At 41.3% G+C, this 21442-nt stretch overlaps 1 long non-coding RNA gene across 2 annotated transcripts in view; it reads right to left on the bottom strand.

The window, feature by feature from the left end:
* Positions 1-13371: 13371 nt before the first annotated feature.
* The window catches only part of LOC146859962 (uncharacterized), an 85713-nt gene continuing 77642 nt past the window's right edge, over positions 13372-21442 (bottom strand). For both annotated transcript variants that reach the window (XR_014979073.1, XR_014979072.1), the window contains 2 exons: positions 15123-15214; positions 13372-14629 (listed from right to left, as the gene is read on the bottom strand). This is a non-coding gene — a long non-coding RNA (uncharacterized LOC146859962). The remainder of the gene's footprint in view (positions 14630-15122; positions 15215-21442) is intronic.

Raw genomic sequence — 21442 nt, 5'->3', positions numbered from 1 at the left:
ACCCCCTGGCACGTTTGTGGATGGGGAACGAGCCCACCAGGAACCTCCAGTATGCACCAGGGGGTTGCGTTGCAGAGAGGTGTTCTGAGGTCACGCCCCTTTTTACACCTCTCTGCGACGCAGATCTGTTGCGCTTAATGAAGGTAGCTGGTGGGGTAGTTGCACCCAAGGGACCCTCAGGATTCAAGGGGGGATAATCCCCCAACTTAAAACACGCCACGGGGCGCGTTTGCACAGTGGTGAAGGGAGGGGGCAGGGCCTGAGGTGATATGTGATATGTGTGCAAATAGGCCCTGTGGCGCGTTCTAAGTTCAGGAATTCATTTGTCTTCAATCCGGAGGGTCCCTGGGGGCCAAATAGCCCACCAGGTACCTCCAGTAAGCGCCATGGAGCTGCGTTGCAGAGTGTTGTAAAAAGGGGTGTGGCCTCTGAACACCTCTCTGCAAGGCAGCTCTCTGGCGCATACTGGAGGTACCTGGTGGGCTAGTTGGCCCCCACGGACCCTCAGGATTGAGGAGGAATTAATTCCCCAACTTAAACCACGCCACAGGGTGTGTTTGCAGACATGTCACTTCAGGCCACGCCTCTTTCCTTCACCACTGTGCAAACGCACCCCATGGTACGTTTTAAGTTGGGGGATTAACTCTCTTTTAATACTGAGGGTCCCCGAGGGCCAACTAGCCCAACAGGTATCTCCAGTATGCGCCAGGGAGCTGCGTTGCAGACAGGTGTTCAGAGGCCACGCCCCTTTTTACACCTGAATGGAACGCAGCTCTGTGGCACTTACTGGAGGTACCTAGTGGGCTAGTTTGACCCTAAGGACCCTTAGGATTCAAGGGGACTTAATCTCTCAACTTAGAATGGCCACAGGGCGGGTTTACACAGTGATAGAGGGAGGGGACAGGGCCTGAGGTGACGTGTGCAAACACGCCCTGTGGCGCATTTTAAATTGGGAAAATAATCCCCCTTCAATCCTAAGGGACCCTGGGGGCCAACTAGCCCACCAGGTACTTCCAGTAAGTGCCACTGCGCTGTGTTGCAGAGAGGTGGTGCAGGCTGTGCCCCTTTTTGCACCTCTCTGCAATGGTGCTTACTGGACACACCTAGTGGGCTAATTTGCCACTAGGGACCATCAGGAGTCAAGGGTAGTTAATCTCCCAACTTAAAACGGCCACAGGGCGTGTTTACACAGTGGGGAAGGGAGGGGACGGGGCCTGAGTTGATGTGTGCAAACACGCACTATGGCGCGTTTTAAGTTGGGGAAATAATTCCCCTTCAATCCAGAGGGCCCATGGGGGCCAACTAGTCCACCAGGTGCTTCCATTAAGCACCACTGTGCTACATTGCAGAGAGGTGGTCCAGGCTGTGCCCATTTTCTCTGCAACGCAGCTCTGTGGTACTAACTAGAGATACCTGATGGGCCAGTTGTACCCAAGGGACACTAAGGATTCAAGGGGACTTTATCCCCCAAATTAAAATGGCCATTTGGCGTGTTTGAACACATCAGCTCAGCCCCCTTCCCTTCACCAGTGTGCAAACGTGCCCTGTGGTGCGTTTTAAGAGGTAGTTTTAATACCCCTGCCCTATTATATACTAGGGGCTTACAGAGGAGGTCATGCTAATAACAGGGGTACCCCAACGCATAGTGTTCCCTAGTGTATGTAGGTGTTTTAACTATATTCTAAGTGTCTTTTAGCATAGCACTGGCTATAGGACTGGTTAGTCAGAGTCAGTTACCACCAGTACCCATCTGAAAAAGTTGAGGGTACAGGATGATTTTGAACAAAGACTCTTTCTGCTCCTCTGTTTGTTCTGTCTGCACGTCTTCCTTCTTCCTGCACTTTTCTTCGTCTTTGAGGACTTCTGTAGCTTCTTTCTGCATTTCTTTTTCTTCTTTCTGTGTGTTTTTCTTCTTTCTTCACATGTCCTACCTCTGTAGGCATAGTTAGAAACTAGCATTTTGAAAAGCTTTGAAATTCACTTAAAAAGCCATAGGTTTCAGTTACGATAAAGTTAGAAATTAGCATTTAAAAAGCCTTTGAAATTCACTTAAAAACCATAGGTTTCAGGCACGTTATAGTTAGGAATCAGCATTTAAAAAACCTTAGAAATTCACAGAAAAAAACATAGGTTTCAGGGGTGTTGTAGTTAGCTGGACATTTTACTCGTACAAAACCATAGAAATTCCCCCGTTATAGTTTGTTTAGCTAACTATAACTCGCGCCCCCGCAATGCACTGCTGATGACGTCACATATTACATCACACATGACATGGTCAGTGACATCACTGATGACATCTCAAATGACATCACTGATGATATCATCCATGTGATAATACAATGCATCTTCTCACACCCTAATATAACCTTTGATACACCCACTCTAAATTACAGACTGCCATTCTCAAATAGACACTCCAACACAACAACTACATACCCACTCACAGATTCTTAGGTCTACACACCCATTCACTCACTCACCCGTACAGTCACTCATACTTATGGTCACTCAGTACAGGACTATCATAGACACTCACACACCGCCACTCATCCATAGAGGTACTCACACACCTACTCAGTCAAGCAAATAATTAATCACACTGCCATTTACTCACCTATACAGTTATACACACACCAGATCAATTACTCATACAAATACTAGCATATTCTTACGATCTTATACAATCAATGATACAAGCACACACTCATCCATGCAGCCACTCTCACAATCACACACTCTCACTTATAGCCATTTATGTACTCCAACACACATATATACTGCCTTTCACATATGTAGCTACTTACACATGTACCACTGAAATATACTTTCACTCACTAACACAACCACACACATACTCACCCACCCATACAGTCCATCACAGATGCACTCTTGAAACCATGCATCCAGTGAGTCACCCACTCACACATCTATGCACAGAGTCACACACACCCAACCCACACAAACACTCAGGCACCCATACAGTTACTCAGACAACCAATATATAACCCATATAGACACTCATGAAGCTATTTGCAAACCCATGCAGCCGCTTACACACCAACAGACAGACGGATACAGACATTCACACAGTTTAGTCACTAACCCATGCATTCAGTAAGATACGTTTAATCACTCACTTATAGAGTCAGTCACACACCTACAAAATCATCCATTCACACACTTATACACCCACTCATTTTTCAATATGCCTTTCCCTATATATAATAAACCTATTTAAACTTTACAGAAACACACAGACACTGGATGATGTCATCAGTGATGTCATTTGAGATGTCATGAGTGATTTCATCAGTGATGTCACTGACCATGTCATTAAGTGATGTAATATGTGACGTCATCAGCAGTGCATTGCGGGGGCGCGAGTTATAGTTAGCGGAACTAACTATAACGGGGGAATTTCTATGGTTTTGTACGAGTGAAATGTCCAGCTAAATATAACACCCCTGTGAATTTCTAAGGTTTTTTAAATGCTAATTCCTAACTAGAACGTGCCTGAAACCTATGGCTTTTTAAGTGAATATATATATATATATCTGTGTATATATTTTTTTACCACGGATGTAATTCTAAATGAGCAGATAAACGTACTTTCTGCTGGGAAAGCATTCATAGGGTACGGGTTTTGGACATGTAAATGGACCACCTTGAAGACAGTTGATAACAGTGCTTTCTGGAAATGGTCACAGATGTGAATTGGCTTAATTTGATATTCTATTATCAATCATTGCAACTTCCCTTCTTTTGTCTGTTTGCCACATGTTTTCCATATTTAAAAATCCATATTCTGAAATTAGATGCTGTTGAATGCATCACAAAGTAATCATCTGGAATTTCCACCCGCATTCCTAAAATTATATAGATTAATAAGGAACCCAATTACTGTTCTAGAGTAATAAGGAGCTGTGAGACATGGCATCCTTAACTTTTTGCCTTCAGACCTCCTGTTTTTGCTGACTTTATTTTTGATGGCCTAAGAACTCTGTGCACATTGCCACCAGTGTTAAAGTTCCTACGCCTGTTGCTTAAAATATGACAACATTGGCTTATACCCAATTGGAATATTTAATTTACTTATAAGTCCCTACATGCACTACATGTGTTCAGGGCCTGTATAATAAATGGTTAAAGTGGGCATGCAGCACTGCTTGTACAACCCACTTAAGTATCACTTTAAAAATTTCTCAGGCCACCCATTGCAGTTTGGGTGTGTGCAGTTGTAGACTGACCTTTCAGCCCAGCAACGTAAACCAGGCCCAAACCTTCATTTTTAATACTTATAATTCACCCTTACGGTAGGCCATGGACACCCCAGAGGGCAGAGTGCAATGTATTGAAAAAGTAAGGCATGTACTTTTAGATTTTACATGTCCTGGTAGTAAAAAACTCTTACATTTGTTTTTCACTACTGCAAGGCCTACCTTTCCCATAGGGTAACATTGGAATAACCTTGTTAAATCTTATAAGTGTAATTTACACTTGGGAAAAAGTAACCAATTCATGTTTGGTGTCTCTGGAATCCAAATTTAATATCCTAACTCATAGGGAAGTCAGATTGTAAATTAAAATTCTGAAAATGACAATTTTAGAAAGTTGGCATTTTCTTGCCTTAGATGTTTGGTGCCTGCAGCCTGTCTCTGGGTCACATGACCGGGTGTGGGTGACAGTTGGGCTTTGTGTAGTCCTCCTAGTCAGCCACACACAATGGGGAGTTAGGTGTGGCTGGGTGGGCCATCATTGGCAGGGTGGGAGGAAGGAGCTAGGCCCAGCCCCACTTACACTTGAGAAGGCTTTATACTGTCTCCACACAAATGGCTGCAAACCCCCTGTGGTTAGTTAGAGTCATGTCCAGGAAGGCAGGGCATCTGTGCACTTCAAATGCCTGCCTTTAGAAGTTTCTATACACTTCTAAGGCACAACTGTGTGTAAATACTGGACCTCAGACACCACTAGTTTACACTTCTGGACATGTGGACACTCTGCCAGGAAGGACTGCTGTGCTGCTACAAGGACTACCAGTCTGCTGGACTGCTGCTCTAAAGGAACTGCTGCCCTGCTGTGCTGACCTGCTGCCATCTTGCCTGGGGAAGAAGAACTGGACCTGCAACTTCATCTTGAACCCAGTACCCCAGAGTGAATTCAAGGACTAGTCTGCTGGCTTCCTAATTTGAGCCTCAGGGACATACAATGCTCCATATCATCCTGAGCCAACCCCTGGACCCAGTTTCAGCAAGATCCTGACCCCCAAGTGGTGCCTTTCAGGTCCTGGACCCTTGGTGTGGCTCACGGTGCTGAAATGAAGCTTTCAGGCTCTTTGTGACAGCGAACAAGCTTGTTCTCACCCAGACCTCGTTGCTAGCACTGCGAATCATCACAAAGCTCCATCAGCCCGACTCTTCACACTGCATCATCAACCGCTTGTGAGGACCCCCACTGCGAAGCTCCAGAATTGCCCGACTCCGACGCCTCCTTGCTCCTCATGGCCCTCTGCAACGCAAACGGATTCTTGGCATAAATTTGAGAAGGTAAACCTTCAGCAGGACTAACATGGTTCTGTATCCTACCAGCACTCCTTCGCGATTTAAATAAACTTTTGACTTTGACCCTGTCTAGTTTGACTAGATATCCTGAGCTGGCGTTTTATGATTTTTGGTGCTATTTTATTTTCACAAAATTCTTACAAATTTCTATCTCCGATTCTACCAATTGGATTTTTGGTCTTTCGGTCTTGGTTTATTTAAGCCTGGGTGGAACTTGTGGAGTTTCTTTCCACAGAATTCAACCAAATTACCAAAAAGGTCAGTATGATTCCACAGAACTCCAAGAACTAGCATAAAAATGCTCTTACTGCCGTTTGCGCTGTTTTGTTCATGCTGGTAGCACTTTCCGGGCTGAAAATCTGCCCAAATGGCACTCCAGGGTGCGCATGGCCGCAGCCATTTTTTTTTACCTGCTTCTGCTTCTCCCCCTGACCTGCTTCTAATCCTGCCTAATCCTCCCCCATTTATTCACCCCAATCTTAAACCCACCTGTCATTTACTTATTTTCATAACTGTCTGTCTTTCTGTGCGTGTATTTACGTTTCTGTCAGTGTTTTCTGTGACTTTTTGGTACTTTGTCTTTTGTTTTCCTTACTTTCTGTCCTCCTTCTCCTTTTCCTTATTTTCCACTATGGGAGCACCAGACAACAACAGTGCCACCCACACCCCCTGTGGGTGGCACATTTTCAGTGAGAGAGAGGTGGCTGGACTAGTCTTCTGAGTACAGCACTACCTCCCCTGCATGTTTGCAGCAGGTGGTAGGCATGCCAAGGCTTACACAGTGCGGAAGCATCAGCTGCTCTTGGGAAGAGTGCAGTGGTGTGCAGTGATTTGCATGCCGCAGCACCAAAGACTTTGAAACATCCACTCAGAATAAGAAACTTGAGAAACTGTCTAAAGACATACGTTTCTATGAGAAGAGGAATACTTATCCTTATTTGAACGAGGATTACTACAAACAAGATAACCAAGGTCATTTCACTGGAAGAGGCAGAGGTGGCTATAGAGGCAGACAAAATTATACCACCTTTTCAGATTCATTGGTGAGCACTGACAGTGACATCGAACAGCCAGGCCCAAGCTCTGACTACGGATACAGAGATAATTGGTATCCACCACAAGGTTACTTTCCTTTTTTAGGCGAGGGCCAATGGAGACCTCCCAGAGGATGGGGCAACAACTGGCAACAACTGGCAGAGGGCAAAGGGGCCCGCAGAGAGGGCAACAACCGACCAACACGAATTGGGAAAGGGGACGAGGTGTCATTTCCAAGCAGGTCCGTTTCCAACCGGAGAGTCATAGAGAGATATCAACGAGAAGCAAGGTATACAGATGGTAGGAACCAGCCGTAATCTGACAGACAAAAACAACGATCCGGTGGTGAACATCTCATCATATACTTTGAAAGATGCTGAGAAAAGTATCCTTTTCAAGGGCCTATCTTTTGTACCTACAGCACATCCCAACACTTTCCGTATCAAAGCGGAACTTTACAGATTTTTCTGAAAAATTCGTCTTAGATACTTCTTTAAGCATTCTGAAGCAACACCCTCAACCTCACACACTGGACTAAGGACTCCATCTACTTTCGTCCCACCCACCAATACCATGACCAACAGGATCTTGGCATATGAAAGTATGGTACTCAGTGATGTGACAAGACTGCTCTCCACATATAAACACACAACTCCTAACATCAACTAATTGGAGAAAGCTGCCCTTCTAAGTTTGAAAAGTAACAAAGACATTGTTATTAAATCTGTGGATAAAGGGGGTGCAATTGTGGTGCAGGATACAACAGCTTACAAGACTGAAATCATGAAGCAATTACAAGACAGTGTAAGTTATTCCCAGCTTAGATCGGATCCCTCTAAGAATTTGTCAAAAGAGATTCTCAAGATTACGTCTGAAGCATTGGAAGTGAGTTTCCTCAGCAAACTTGAAGTTGATTATCTCAATCAAAAACACCCAAGGCTCCCAACCATCTATACTCTGCCAAAAATCCATAAGGACATGCTAAATCCGCCAGGCCGCCCCATCTTGTCTGAGTGTGGATCACTACTTGAGCCCCTATGTAAATACATAGATTTTTTCCTGAAACCAATTGCGGAGAAGACTCAAGCATACCTAAGAGATACAATGCAGACAATTACTCTGATTGACCAGCAACCTTTCAGTTGTAACGACCAACTACTTGTAACATGCTACATTGTATCATTGTATACAAGTATACCTCAAGAACCCGCGTTGGAGGTTATGAGAGATGTCCTGGACCAGCGACCGGCCCCTATGGCAGTACCTACTGAGTTCATCATCACTCTGCTTGCCATAGCAATGAAGCAAAACTTCTTCTTTTTTCAAGGGCACTACTATGTGCAGAGTTGCAGACCAAAGGTGTGGTGATGGGGCAGCCTTCGCCCCATATGTGGCTATTATCTACATGGACAATTTTGAAAGATCTTGTGTCTTCAACAACAATCCCTTTCTCCATCTGATTAATTTGTGGAAGCGGTTTATCGACGATATACTGATAATTTGGACTGGTGATACTACGGAGCTGGGTCTTTTCCACAGCTGGCTCAATCAATGCAACAGGGACATCCAATTTACAATGCAATTGGATGCCAACGAGATAGCCTTCTTGGATATCAAAATCTGCTGTGAAGATGATAAGCTATATACCACACTATACAGAAAACCATCTGAACTTAATTCTCTTCTCAGATTTACCAGCCATCACCCCGGGGCCTGAGAGACAGTCTGCCGGTAGGACAGTTCTTACGGATCCGTAGGAACTGCTCAAAGAAGGAGGACTACATGGCTGAATCTGAGGATTTAAGAATACGCTTGATGAACAGGGGGTATCCTAGAAGACTGGTGAAGAAAGCTCAGAAATTGGCCTGGTTGAATCCACGTGAGAATCTACTTACCCCCAGGGAGAAGAAAGACACTTCACAGAGATTAATCTGTGTTACAACCTTCTCTGCCAGAAGTAATGCCATTAAAAATGTCATTAACAAACATTGGAACCTAGTGTCGGAGGACATTGGCCAGCCAGACCCACCCATGCACTCGTTTAAAAAAGCTAAGAGTGTCAAGGATCATGTGGTCCGTTCACTATTGGAAACTGCATCTGCACCTATGATTCAATCTCTCTAGAATCTACCGCCGGTAAAGGGTCACTACAAATGTGGAAACTGCAAGGCTTGTCATACGACGATTACAACCAAGAACTTTGTTTACAAGGAACACACGATTCTTTTGGAATCCTTCGCCAACTGCAACACCATGAATGTTATCTACGGAATCTTTTGCCCATGTGGATCTCTCTATGTGGGCCATACACAACAGAAGATTAAAGCTCGAACACTTCAACATCAAAGTAGTATTCGCTGCTCTGTCCAAGGAGCGCCGTTAGTCGAACACTTCGCATCAAGTGGCCACACACCAGAACAGTTACAGTGGTTGGTCATCGAGAAAGCTGAACTTGGAATAAGAGGGGGCAATATTATTACCTCAATCTTGAACTTAAGAGAATCCAAATGGATGGTACGTCTGGATACGATTAATCCATGGACTTAACAAACTGGATCCTAGCAATGCACAACTAGCATGCATTACCCCTGAATAATCAACATGACACACTTGCCACAACACTGGATCAGTGTGATCACATTCTTTTTACATTGACTATATCTATCTTTATACATTAGGACTGAATCCTGTTTCCACCATCCATGTACTGTGTGGCCTGTATATATAGTTATATGTCAAGCTTTGTCTAAAGCAGATTATCTGGACTTATTACCCACATATCTATTGGGATCAACCATGCATTCATAAGACATATCTACTTGTTCAGCAATGGGCAGAATCTCTAGTTATCAATGACCACTGAGTTCACTATTTCTTCATTGACTGCACCTATTAATGTATACTCGAACTGAACCATATTTACATCATGATGAATGTTTTGCTGTTTATAACTGTTATGTGACAATTATGTTTCTATGCAGATTTTAGGGCCTCAATGTCGGTATATTCTTGGTGCCTACCATTTAAGCACAAGATATATCCATAGAGTTTGAGCTTTTTCCTGATTCCATTTATGTGGTGTATCAATATCTAATTTATCTGTGTTATTATTCATTTTGAATCAACTACTGGACATTTAAACACATCCCTCGATTTATTCTGCCACAGACTCGTTGATATACAGACAGGATAGTCTGTTTTCCTTCCCTGTCAACCACATTGCTCATTCAACCGCCATTTAGCGTCTGCACTACGCCGAGCGTCACGTGGCGCCAAGCGTGTGACAGCGCTACCATTCTTATACAGAGCTACCATTCTTATACAGAGCTACTACAATCATTCTCTCTTGGCCTTCTTGAATGGTGCACGCTGATTTAGTAGTGGTGAGTGTATGATATTTTATCTTTGTCACAAGAGTCAACCCCTCGGAATTCCCTCCGCGGGTCTACCATGCCAGATTCCATTACACGGTAAGGTTCCATTTGTTTAATTCCAGTTGCCGTATTGAACATCTGACCTTATTTTAACGCTGTGCACTCCCTATATAATTTGTGTTCTGGTTTGTGTAGACCACGGTTCATTTGCGGTCTTTGCGTTCTTTTTCCCGTCTTTATGCGTAGACGATTAAATCAGTCACAACGTACACCCGTCTCCCTTGATTTTCCCATACTAGGGGCAGCGGCGTGTTTCAACTGTTCTTGACTCCTTCCAGGTGCATATTTCTTATGCTTTCTCCACTCCTTTTTATTAATCAAACCCCTTGTTCGCAAGTGGGTAGTTATTTCTCTGGTTATTTTTGGATTACTCACCATATTTAACACAGGGTTAGCTTTTTTTTCCCCCTTTCATCTCAATAACCCAATTATCAACATGTACACAGGGTCCTGTCCCCCAAGTTGATTACATGTCTTTCCTCTCACCGTACTCTTTTAGCATGACCCGTTTGATGGAATCAGGGCATTGCCAACCACAACTATTAAGAGGTTGTGTGACTACAGATTGTAGAACAATATATACAAATTAATCTCAACCGCTACAGACATTAGAGTAAGTCTTCATTCATGTGAATCTTTATTCTCCTTTGCCATCTTTATTAATTTCATGGGCACTGACAGACACCTTACTTTTGCAGGTGTGTTTTCACTCTTCCCCTCCCCCACATCGCTTTGGAGCCCTTGGGCCAACCCTGCCTGACAACATAAGTTGATGTGAGGCATCTTCTCTCAATTACGGTAACTTTTTAATCTCGCGCTATGTTTTTGCGCTTGTTGCAATCTGCAACAGTAATGACACAATCCATTTCCAATTCAACTCCCAGGTGCCCCGTACACCACTCGCACACCAGTCCTGAGGAAGACCCCGTTAGTAAGGCTTTGAAGAACCTACATACATCAAGGGGTCGAAACGTCGACACACCATCAGTGCCAGTACTATCAACAGTACTTGCTTTACTGTGATATCTTGTTGTATATGGTTCTGTGACTGCAACAATCAACAACGCGCTAAAAACTTTTGTGTTGTGATATTCACTATTACACCTCACTCCCTCACTTGAGTCACTATTCACTCCTTGTCACTTCTGTATTCGGGCACATAAATTATGTCTTTTTAAATATGAGCATTTATATGTCCTGTTTGAAATTGGATCATCGCTTCAGTATGATTAAACAACACTGTAGCCTAAGAAAGTTTTTCTTTGCCTAATTATTTCCTCCATATGATTATCTATGTTTGTTCTTCACAATTTTTTGATGTAATTTGACTGGGACCATCACTTTACATACTACAGCACCAGGGTGCAGCACACATTGCAGCAACTGATACACCACTGAGCTGACAACATAGACCGGGAGCAGGACCTGCTCTGCCTGCTAAGTGTCGGGTTACGGTGCTCAGTGAGCAATGTTTATTTTTGTTTTAAAAATATGCGAACATTTTATTTTTTGAAGAGCATACTCACTGGTAAGTTAAGCTTATGTGATGTGACTATTTATAAATATATATATATTCTACTTTTTTTCTATTTAGAAAAATAAATATATTTCACACTGCTTAATAAGTGTGTATATTTTTTTCTGTGATGCAAATATGTATATATATAAAAAAATAAAAATAAAAAATATATATATATACATACTCCAAATTTGCCCTGCAAATGAGTCCGCACTCACAACCAGGTAAGCTGTCACCAACCTTTATTCAAACAGAAGCAAGCATTTTAGTGCAGAGATTTTCCCTTTCTGCTGCCTGCCTGACGTGTTTCAGAGAGCCTGTCTTCTTTCTCAAAGGCGCTTCAAATTGCAGTGTCCTGAATCCACGGTTGCCGCTTCTTGCTGTGTTTATTTAATTAGCCTCTGGTGTGCTCGCCTCTGATGTGCTTTTTCCAGCAAAGCATTCCGGTATTTGTGGTTCATTTTCATTTTGTACCCTCAATTGGGTTTTCAACATTTTCAACAATTAAAAAGGGAAAGAAGTACTGAAAGTCCTGCTTCCGTTACTTTTTCATGTACCTGCGTTGTCAATGACCTTGCATAATTCAAAGCCACGGTTCCTTCTTTTTCGGACGGTGCATCAACTCCACGACTGGACCTGCAGTGCTTAAACATACTCCAAATATACATGCACAACAATTTCCTCCTTCGCAAGAAAACACGGGGACACAGCGGGGTTTTCCAAGGCAGCGATTTATTGGAATGAAGGCTTAACGCGTTTCAGCGAACAACCTTTGTCAAATGCCTTAATGCTTGAGGTGATTTCCATTTGCTGTTTTTAAATGAGTATCTTCTTTCCCATTGGTGAGACAACAGCTGACTCAGTTCGCAGAGCGACGAACATGTAGTCCTCACCACGGACTACAAATCCCATGATACACTTTGTTTGGAAGCTGGGACAACGTCGCTCACTGCCCATTTGATTTCTGCAAACTCATGTGGTAAATATAGGTAATTTGATCTCCAAGCATAGTCATCTGTATTTACATTGGTTTGCCCCTGCCTCCATTACCGCACAATCACTGGCAAAATACATATATATATATATTTATATATATAATAGTTCACAGTTTCCTCACTGCGTGCCCCGGCCCAGGTGGCAGCGGAATGCACTTGAATGTAAGCTTCAATTCCAATAACAAAAGCATGCTTTTCCTGGCACTACAGAAAAAGAAAAAAAACGCACTCCAGTAGTGTTTTGCTAAAAAATGTAATCCATTATTTCATAGTGCATGTAAGAAAGCATATAACCAAATTAGTTTTGGCGAACAAGTCACCGTGGCAAAGGCGACTTCTCTTTCCGTGGTGCCAGGAAAAGAGCACTTTATATACATGGAAACTTTGATCCTAACTATAACTACCTGCTGGCTACCACGAGTAGGTGAGATATATATATATATATATATATATATATATATAGCAGTAAATCTTTCTTCGAGCGATCCTCTATACCATGGATCAAGAAGGGGACGGACTCCACTTAGTTGTAACCAATTCTTTTATTTTTTGTTCGTGCGCTATGTCGCCATGACGCGTTTCGGGCTCAGCAGCCCTTGATCACATGACGTGCCCCTTGCATTTGTCCCATTTTTAAAGTGACAGTGCATTATTGCTTTTCTAGACATAGACAAAATATTACCATGACTTAAATGTTTTACACACGCAAATTCGTACCAAACTAAATTGATGTAACTGTAGAATACATCACATGATTTTTATCCCATGACTCATGATTCCAAAATATTGAGCTAATAGCTCACATATTATAAAGTGCACTTGTGTTTGTATAAATACATAAATAGACTGCACATATAAAATCAGAGCAATATAATTGGTAAAAACATGTAAAAACCATATTGTTGATAAATATTGAGCAATCACTAGCAGCATGGTTAATTCTGACTGTGCAAAAACGGCAAATAAAGTGCAAAAATGTGCGAACCTGTGCAATAATATTACCTGTGCAAAATCAAATTTACAACCAAATAGGTTAATTTACAGATCCATCTATAAATCCTAGTTTATAAGGATGGAATGAAAATCAAGGAAAAAGGAGACAAGGGGAAGAGGGAGAGAGGAAACGAAAAGGAAAATACCAACATATATATAAATATATATTGTTTAAAAATTACATTTGCTGATATTGGAGAGCCTTGGGAAAAGAAGTCTATATCTTATGTTGCTTATTAAGGGATATTGATTTGCTTAATTTATTATAGACTTCCTAAAGCCACGTGTACATATATATATATGCGGTCTGCGGTACGGGCTGAGGAAAAGGTTAGACGATCGTCGAAAGGTTGAGAGATCTTATCAAGGATCAGTAGACTGAGGACTGATAAAGAATACACTCTAATTTTGAAGATATATTTTAGCTGTGCAAGAAGTATACATGAATAATTAAGGAACCTATACTTAGAAAACGGAGACTTTACTAATGGGAGAACTTTTTCCAAAATACAAGGCAAGAAGTGAGATTAGCGACTTAACTGAGCCCTGAAGAAGCGCAGTGTGCGCGAAACACGTGTTGGCTTTACTGTGATACTTGTATGTAAATCTGAACATAAAGGAAAAAGAAGGCATCACTGTGATTCTTCTGTGTAAATTTCTATAAAGAAAATAAGAATAAACATCAGAAGATGAATACATAAGAAGACTCATATATTGTTTCTTTGCTTGTAATATGAAACTATCTCAGATTTGTTTGTCATTGAAACAAAAACCGGACAGTGGATCAACTGAGCAAAAGGCACCAATTCCAAAGAATAGACCAAAATATATAATTTTTAACCAATAAGGTAGAAACTTTCTGTGTGCAAAACTCACAAAAGGCTCTTACTGTCCAGAAGAGCCACCCTGTAACACAGGGTCAATAGAGCAAATGGACATATATTGTGGTTGCACCACTAATGATCAATATACTTGAAGAGTTCACAGTAGATCCATGAATTATTTAATTGTCCATCTTTATTGATATAACATCTTCTTGTTTTTAGGAAAAACACAGCCAACGCGTTTAGTTCTCAACAGAGAAATTCTTCAGGGCTGTAAAATTAAAACATAGATAAAAACCAACACTGTTTGTGACATACATAAAAATATACAACATAAAATCACATAAAACACCATATTTAGAATGAAAAACTAGATTGGGACATCACATGAACACAAAACGAGGAGGTACAAAGATCACCTTTACATGTCCCAAGAGTGGTATATATCAACACAATCAATTCAAAAGAATTGACCCATGTATGACCACACATATATGATAACCTCCCACAAATTGATACCAACATTCCCAAGGAAAATTAGAACCTCTATCGCCCATAAAAAATTGATTCTAAGGCTATTAGGAGCCAATGAATACATTTGTCGCAAAAAACATCCATCCATATGTGTACAGAACCGTGCATACTTAATTGTTTATTTAGAAAAGAAAAGAACACTATAAAAGAGATACAAACGAGAAAAAGCAAAATAAGTAAGTGAGAGACAAGCAAAACAAAAAGTCATAACTATCATCAAAATAACGTACCATTCTTAATATTCACGGAAGTGCCGAATGAAAATCTATGACCATGTTGTCTCAATCCAAAACGTATTGTCCGCTCATTGAATTTGAGTCAGCTAAGGGGTAAGCCCAACGAGAAACCAAAGATAAAAAGTAAGTCGGAGCCACCAAGGAGAACATCACGCATTTGTGCATGTTTTAACCATAAATAAACGTAAGACATCAATATCCAACCTACCTTCTAGGTTGAAAGGATAATTAAAGCCACATATGAAATTTTCCTGGTATTGACGAGATCCAAAAATCAATGTGATATGATAGTATATATTTATATATATATATTATCTACTGGCGGTCACCAGTAGATAGTTATAGTTAGGACCGTGTTTCCATAGGAAATCAGAAAATTCTATTTTGAATAACTTTGGCGCCGGTTGACGAATCCTCGAGAAATTTTCAAAACTAATGGGGCGCTCCGCTCAGCTCCTACCCTGAAAGTCTCGAGGTGATTCGTCAAGCGGGGGCTGAGAAAAAAGGGGGGTCCCAAAACACGTTTTCCCCATGCATTTTCCCATAGGACCTTTAGTCGAAGGTACAGCCCGAACGGCTGAACAGAATTACTTGAAATTTGGCAATTGATTCTTTGCATGACTGACTAGGTGTGTGAGTAACTCTATGGGTGAGTGGTGGTGTGTGAGTATCTACGTAGGTGTATGAGTGCATATGTTAGTGTTGTATTGCTGAATGACTGCATGTATGAGTAACTGTATGGATGAATGAGTGGATATGTGTGTAGACCTAGGAATCAGTGAGTGGGTATGTAGTAACTGGTATTGGTGTGTCTATGGTTTCAAAAATTGTAGTCTGAATTTTAGAGTGGGTGTATCAAAGGTTATATTAGGGTGTGAGAAGGTGCATTAGATTATCAAGTGGATGATGTAATCAGTGATGTCATTTGAGATGTCATCAGTGATTTCATCAGTAATGTCACTGACCATGTCATGAATGATGTAATATGTGATGTCATCAGCAGTGCATGGCGGGGGCGCAAGTTATAATTAGCTCAACTAACTATAACGGGCAAATTACTCTGGTTTTGTACTATTGAAATGTCCAACTGACTATAACGTCCCTGAAACCTATGTTTTTTTCAGTATATATATATATTTTCTATGCAAATTTGTTCGTTGGCTGGTGGGAGAAGCACGTGGCCTGGGCAGGTAGTAATGAAATCTGGCTTGACAAAGTGATTCTGTGGTCTCGATATATCGACGACCTCTTTATTATTTGGAGAGGGTCGATGGAAGAGGCCTTGATTTACATAGCAGAATTAAATAAGAACGATTTGAACTTGAGGTTCACGGAGTGCATAAGTCAAACAAATGTACCCTATCTTGATCTTATGTTATTTGTAAAAGAAAATAGATTGGAGACCACTCTCTATAGGAAGCCCACTGCAGGTAATAGCGTATTACACGCTAACAGTTTCCATCCTCAGAGCATAATTAGTGGAGTTCCTTATGGAGAATTGGTAAGACTCAGACGGAATTGTTCACTAGATGAAGATTTTGAGAAAGAGAGTAATAATGCTTATAACAGGTTCCGCAAAAGGGGATACAGAAAAGAGACCCTCATGAATGCAGAAAGGAAAATCAGGGAGGTAGAGAGAAAGGACCTCTTATTAGAACAAATGGGGGGGAGTAAAACATCTATTGTAGAACCCCAGGGAAAAGTGAGGATGATAACCGAATACACAACAGGATCCACGGAAATCTTCCAAATTTTTAGAAAAAACTGGAAGGTACTTAAATCAGATCATGTGATTGGATCCATTATCCCACAGACCCCACTGATAACATACAGGAAAGGACCAGGTTTGAAAGAGAAGTTAGTGAGAAGTCATTTTTCCAAAACACCCAAGAGAAAGGATTTGATCAGTGGATTTTTTCCGTGCATGAACTGCAAGGCATGCAAAAACAGCTCAAAAGTGAAAGATTACAGCATACCAGGGAGGAAGTCTAGACGTAGAATTAACAAACTTATGAATTGCAACTCCGATTACACGGTGTACTGTTTACAGTGCCCGTGTAATAAGAGATACGTGGGAAGTACGATTCATCCCACGAAAAAAAGAATCTTGGAGCACATGCGTGCTATCAAGAATCGGGATGCAGCATATCCTGTTGCACGCCATTTTGAGGAGAGACATGAATCGAATGCTAATTTACTTAGATTTTTCTGTCTAGACCATATTCCAAAAAGTGAAAGAGGGGGAAATAGAACTAGAAACCTGAGGAAATTGGAGTCACGATACATTGTGGAGATGCAAACCAAAACTCCGATAGGACTAAATAATGAGGAAGAATTATGGGTCCACATAGACTAATGAATAGTGGAAAGGAGAACGATAATGATTTCTTTTAAGAGGTGGATCCTAGCCCATTCAGGGCGTAATTTGTCATGAATTAGAATTTTGATGGTATTGTGACAAAATGAATTAGAATGAATTAATTGTTTATTTTGTCTTTTGGAATCAATGCACGACATATAAAATTTGAGTTGGTGCTTTGATATTAGTATATTTTCTCCACATTGCTTTGGACATTACATCATGGCTGCCACAGGCATGAATAAGACTATGAACAATCTGTCTTTTATGTTTACAGGAACTACCAGTCCTCTTTCTATCTCGATTGTTATTAAAAAAAATATGCTTTGTGTATATATGGAATTGGTTTGAAACCGGACTGTGACATTGAGGAAGGCGTGATGCCGAAACGCGTCTGTCCGTGTTCGTGTGTGTGAATAAAACCTTGAAACACTAGTGCTAGAGTGCGCCTCGATCTGTGACCGAATTGGAGGAAAGGGTCACACTGCTGGATATATATATATATATATATATATACACACACACACACACACACACACACACACACACACACACACATATATATAGAGATATTCTTCAGGTCTGCTAAATAAATGTACATATTACTTAAGGTTATAATATTCTATGCTTAAGAATATAGGTCACTGCATAGTTTTGATATAAGTTAATTGATTAGATGCTTATGCTTATCTATATTTATTGCTATATTTATCTACAATTACTTCACTATTGAATTACAAAAAAACACACACAAATGAGTTAGCTCATACTACAGCAATACTTGAAAGTCTGAGTTTATTAAATACAACTTAAATCTTGATAAATTACCTTCCTTATACACGTATACCTTCCATGTACTTATGTATCTATATATATTTATTACTTTACTCCTTCTTTAAAAAAAAGAAATAAGCAAAAAACACATTTGAGAGTCTCCATTGCACTACCATATGCTTCACCCTATACCTCGCTCAATATATCCTCTAGTTCCACTTTCTGACTCATGCCAAACGTCATTCTACTACTATGATGTCCAAAATAACCATTTATAGACTCCTCCCTCTTCTATCCCTACTTACATCATCTCAAACCTCATTTTACTACTAAGATCTCTCAAACAACCCTTCCTGAATCTTCCCACATGTAATCCCTCCTTAGACTCATCTGACATCTGAGACTCATCTGACATCTCATTTTGCTTCTATGATCTCCCTAATCCATTTCAAATGACTCTTCCCTCCTCCAACTCACTTTACTCATCCCATTCCTACTCCTACTACTATGACCTTCCAATAAACACTTTCTAGACTCTTCCTTAATCTATTCCTCTATTATCCTTTTCAATCCAACTAACAGCATTATATGTCCACCGCTCAAATTACTTCATATTTCCCTAAACTAATTCACCACAAATGCTTTTTGGGTTCTGGAGCAGCGTACTCCTCACCGAAAAGCACTTTGACACCTCGTAAGGGGCAGTAAGCACTATTTAAATACAATTACAATTACAAATAGGTATTTAAACACCTCTTGGGTTGCCTATTGACCTCCAAGCCGACAGAAGATGGTAGGTCACTGGTACTTCTCCGCTGAGGGCTCTGTGAGCACAGAGGCAAATTCTCACTTTAAGCCTTTTATTTTTAAACTGACCACTTGCTAATACAGAAGTATTTTCTACCAGTTTACCCGCAGCATGGCGCGGTCCTCTATTCAAACCCAAGGGGCAAAAGTTAGACTCTAACAGGGTAAGATCCCTCTTATCTGAATTTAGGAATGTACAGATAAATCACGTCCCAAGTGTGGGTCTTGGGTTTGTGTTTGTAAAGTCACCTGTGTGTTACCTTCGTGAGTGCTTTTCATTTTTCATATGTGCACTCATCACGGATAAATGTGATTTAAACTATGCCAAGTTTTGATCTATTATGGCCTAATGCACATTCATGTAATGAGAGTAGGTATCCCCCTACTCCCATGTTGGTGATACCAATTTGGGACTCTTGCATATCAGGTTATATTTTTTCTTTACCATATAAGGTATAGTTGACACCATACAGATGATTTGATGATTGGGTACCCTAGGCAATACTTCATCTCTATTCCCAATCAGGTGTAAGTTAAGTTTAACATTCAGTCCTGATGAATTGCCTAGGATCCTGTTGGACCATGTAAGGCAAGAAACTTGCTGTCCTCTAAATACATCACTGCTTGAGCTGTCAGGGATCATAGTTCTCAATACAGCCTTCTTTTATTTGTATTCTTGTCAAGAAGACCTATATAATAAATTCAATAAGGTACTTCTTAGTTATTTTTAATCACTCACTAACCAACCTACACTCAGGGCACCCTCACTCACATACTTCATCACAGCATCTTATTTTAAAGATCCCTAGCAAAGAGCTCCCTCGAGATGCCTGTTAGGCATTGCAGCTTCGGCCCAATGAGAAGCTGCCCAATGATGAAGGATGACACCCATCTGGGTGTGTGGTGTGGGGGCTATTGCTTTTGATCAATCAAATACCCCTGATCCAGTTGATCAGGTCTTTCTGACTGACAGACTCACCCTCTCTCTACTTCTCTGTCGAGGAACAGCACGCTCTTATGGTTTCTGATACCCTAAAGGCATCATGCACCCATTCAGGGGTTGTAGCACAATAAATGAAAAGGCAGCCATAAGGACAAAACTACCATGCACCTGGTGAGAGGTAGTAGTGCAATAGATGATAAGGCAATCAAAAGGACAAAGGTAGCAAGCACCTGTTGAGGGGTAGTAGCACAATAAATGATAAGGCATCCATAAGGCCAAGGTATCATACAACTGTAGAGCGGTAGTAGTGTAGTAAATGATAAGGCATCCATAAGGACGAAGGTATCAAGCACCTGTTATAGGGTGGTAGCACAATAAATGATAAGGCAGCCATAAGGATGAAGATACCATGCACATATTGATGGGTAATAGCGCAATAAATGATAAGGCAGCCATAAGGATGAAGATACCATGAACATTGTGATGGGTAATAGCGCAATAAATGATAAGGCAGCCATAAGGACTAAGGTATCATGCATCTGTTAGGGGTAGTAAAGCATTAAATGATAAATCAGCCATAAGGGCATTAAATCAGATGTGAGTTCCTCGCTGATTCAACTGGTAACAGGCTATGCATTGAATTCGTTTCTGGAAAGCCTGAGGCTTCTATCAATGGTTGTGAGTATTTTTCATGAACAGTATAAATCATGAGCAGTGAAGCATGATGGATTAGGACATACCCACCTGGGTTGATAGCTCTAACATTGGGGACTCGCAGCACATCGCTCACTTAACTGCCTGCTTAGGAATCGGTAGCATGCCTACTAAAGGTGGACTCTGAAACAGACAGATCTGAAGAAGAGGGCTGGGATCTCTTCTAATGCCCTTGGATCCCCAGGAGTCCTCTAGGGTTCCGGAAGGGGTCCCCTACACACTGTGGTGCTGCTATAAGGATGCTTGTCTCTTTTCCCTGTCATGGATGCTGGACATCGTAGTGGGCATTGGCCTGTCGGGCTGCCCCAGTGGCAGTTCTCTGTGAGCTTCTTGCTCATTCTTTGAGCCAGAAACTCAACAACAACTCTCTGGAGATGCACTGACCTTACATACTCATTCACACCATTGACTCTGCAAGAACACAACACCTCATTGCACACTGTCAATTAGTGCATGTTACACTCTGGCTTCACCTGATTTTCTTGCTATTTCTTCCTAACTAGAGACACATTGTGTGCTCTCTCCCTTGTCTCCTATCAGTGTCTCACACCGGGTTCTGCCAAACAGGGCACCTACTGCAGTCACTCTCTGCCTGCTCCACATTTACTTCACATACTTGGTAGGAAGGGCTGTGCCTTACAAAGATATTGATTTACAACAGCTTTTAAATGCATCTTTATCTGTAGTATTTCTCAGCTGGCTCCCTCTTTCTGATCA

Source organism: Triturus cristatus, chromosome 3_1, assembly GCF_964204655.1.
Source record: "Triturus cristatus chromosome 3_1, aTriCri1.1, whole genome shotgun sequence".
Taxonomy (NCBI): Eukaryota; Metazoa; Chordata; class Amphibia; order Caudata; family Salamandridae; genus Triturus; species Triturus cristatus.
Note: the sequence above shows the minus strand (reverse complement) of the source record. Positions and strands in the feature narration are given on the sequence as shown.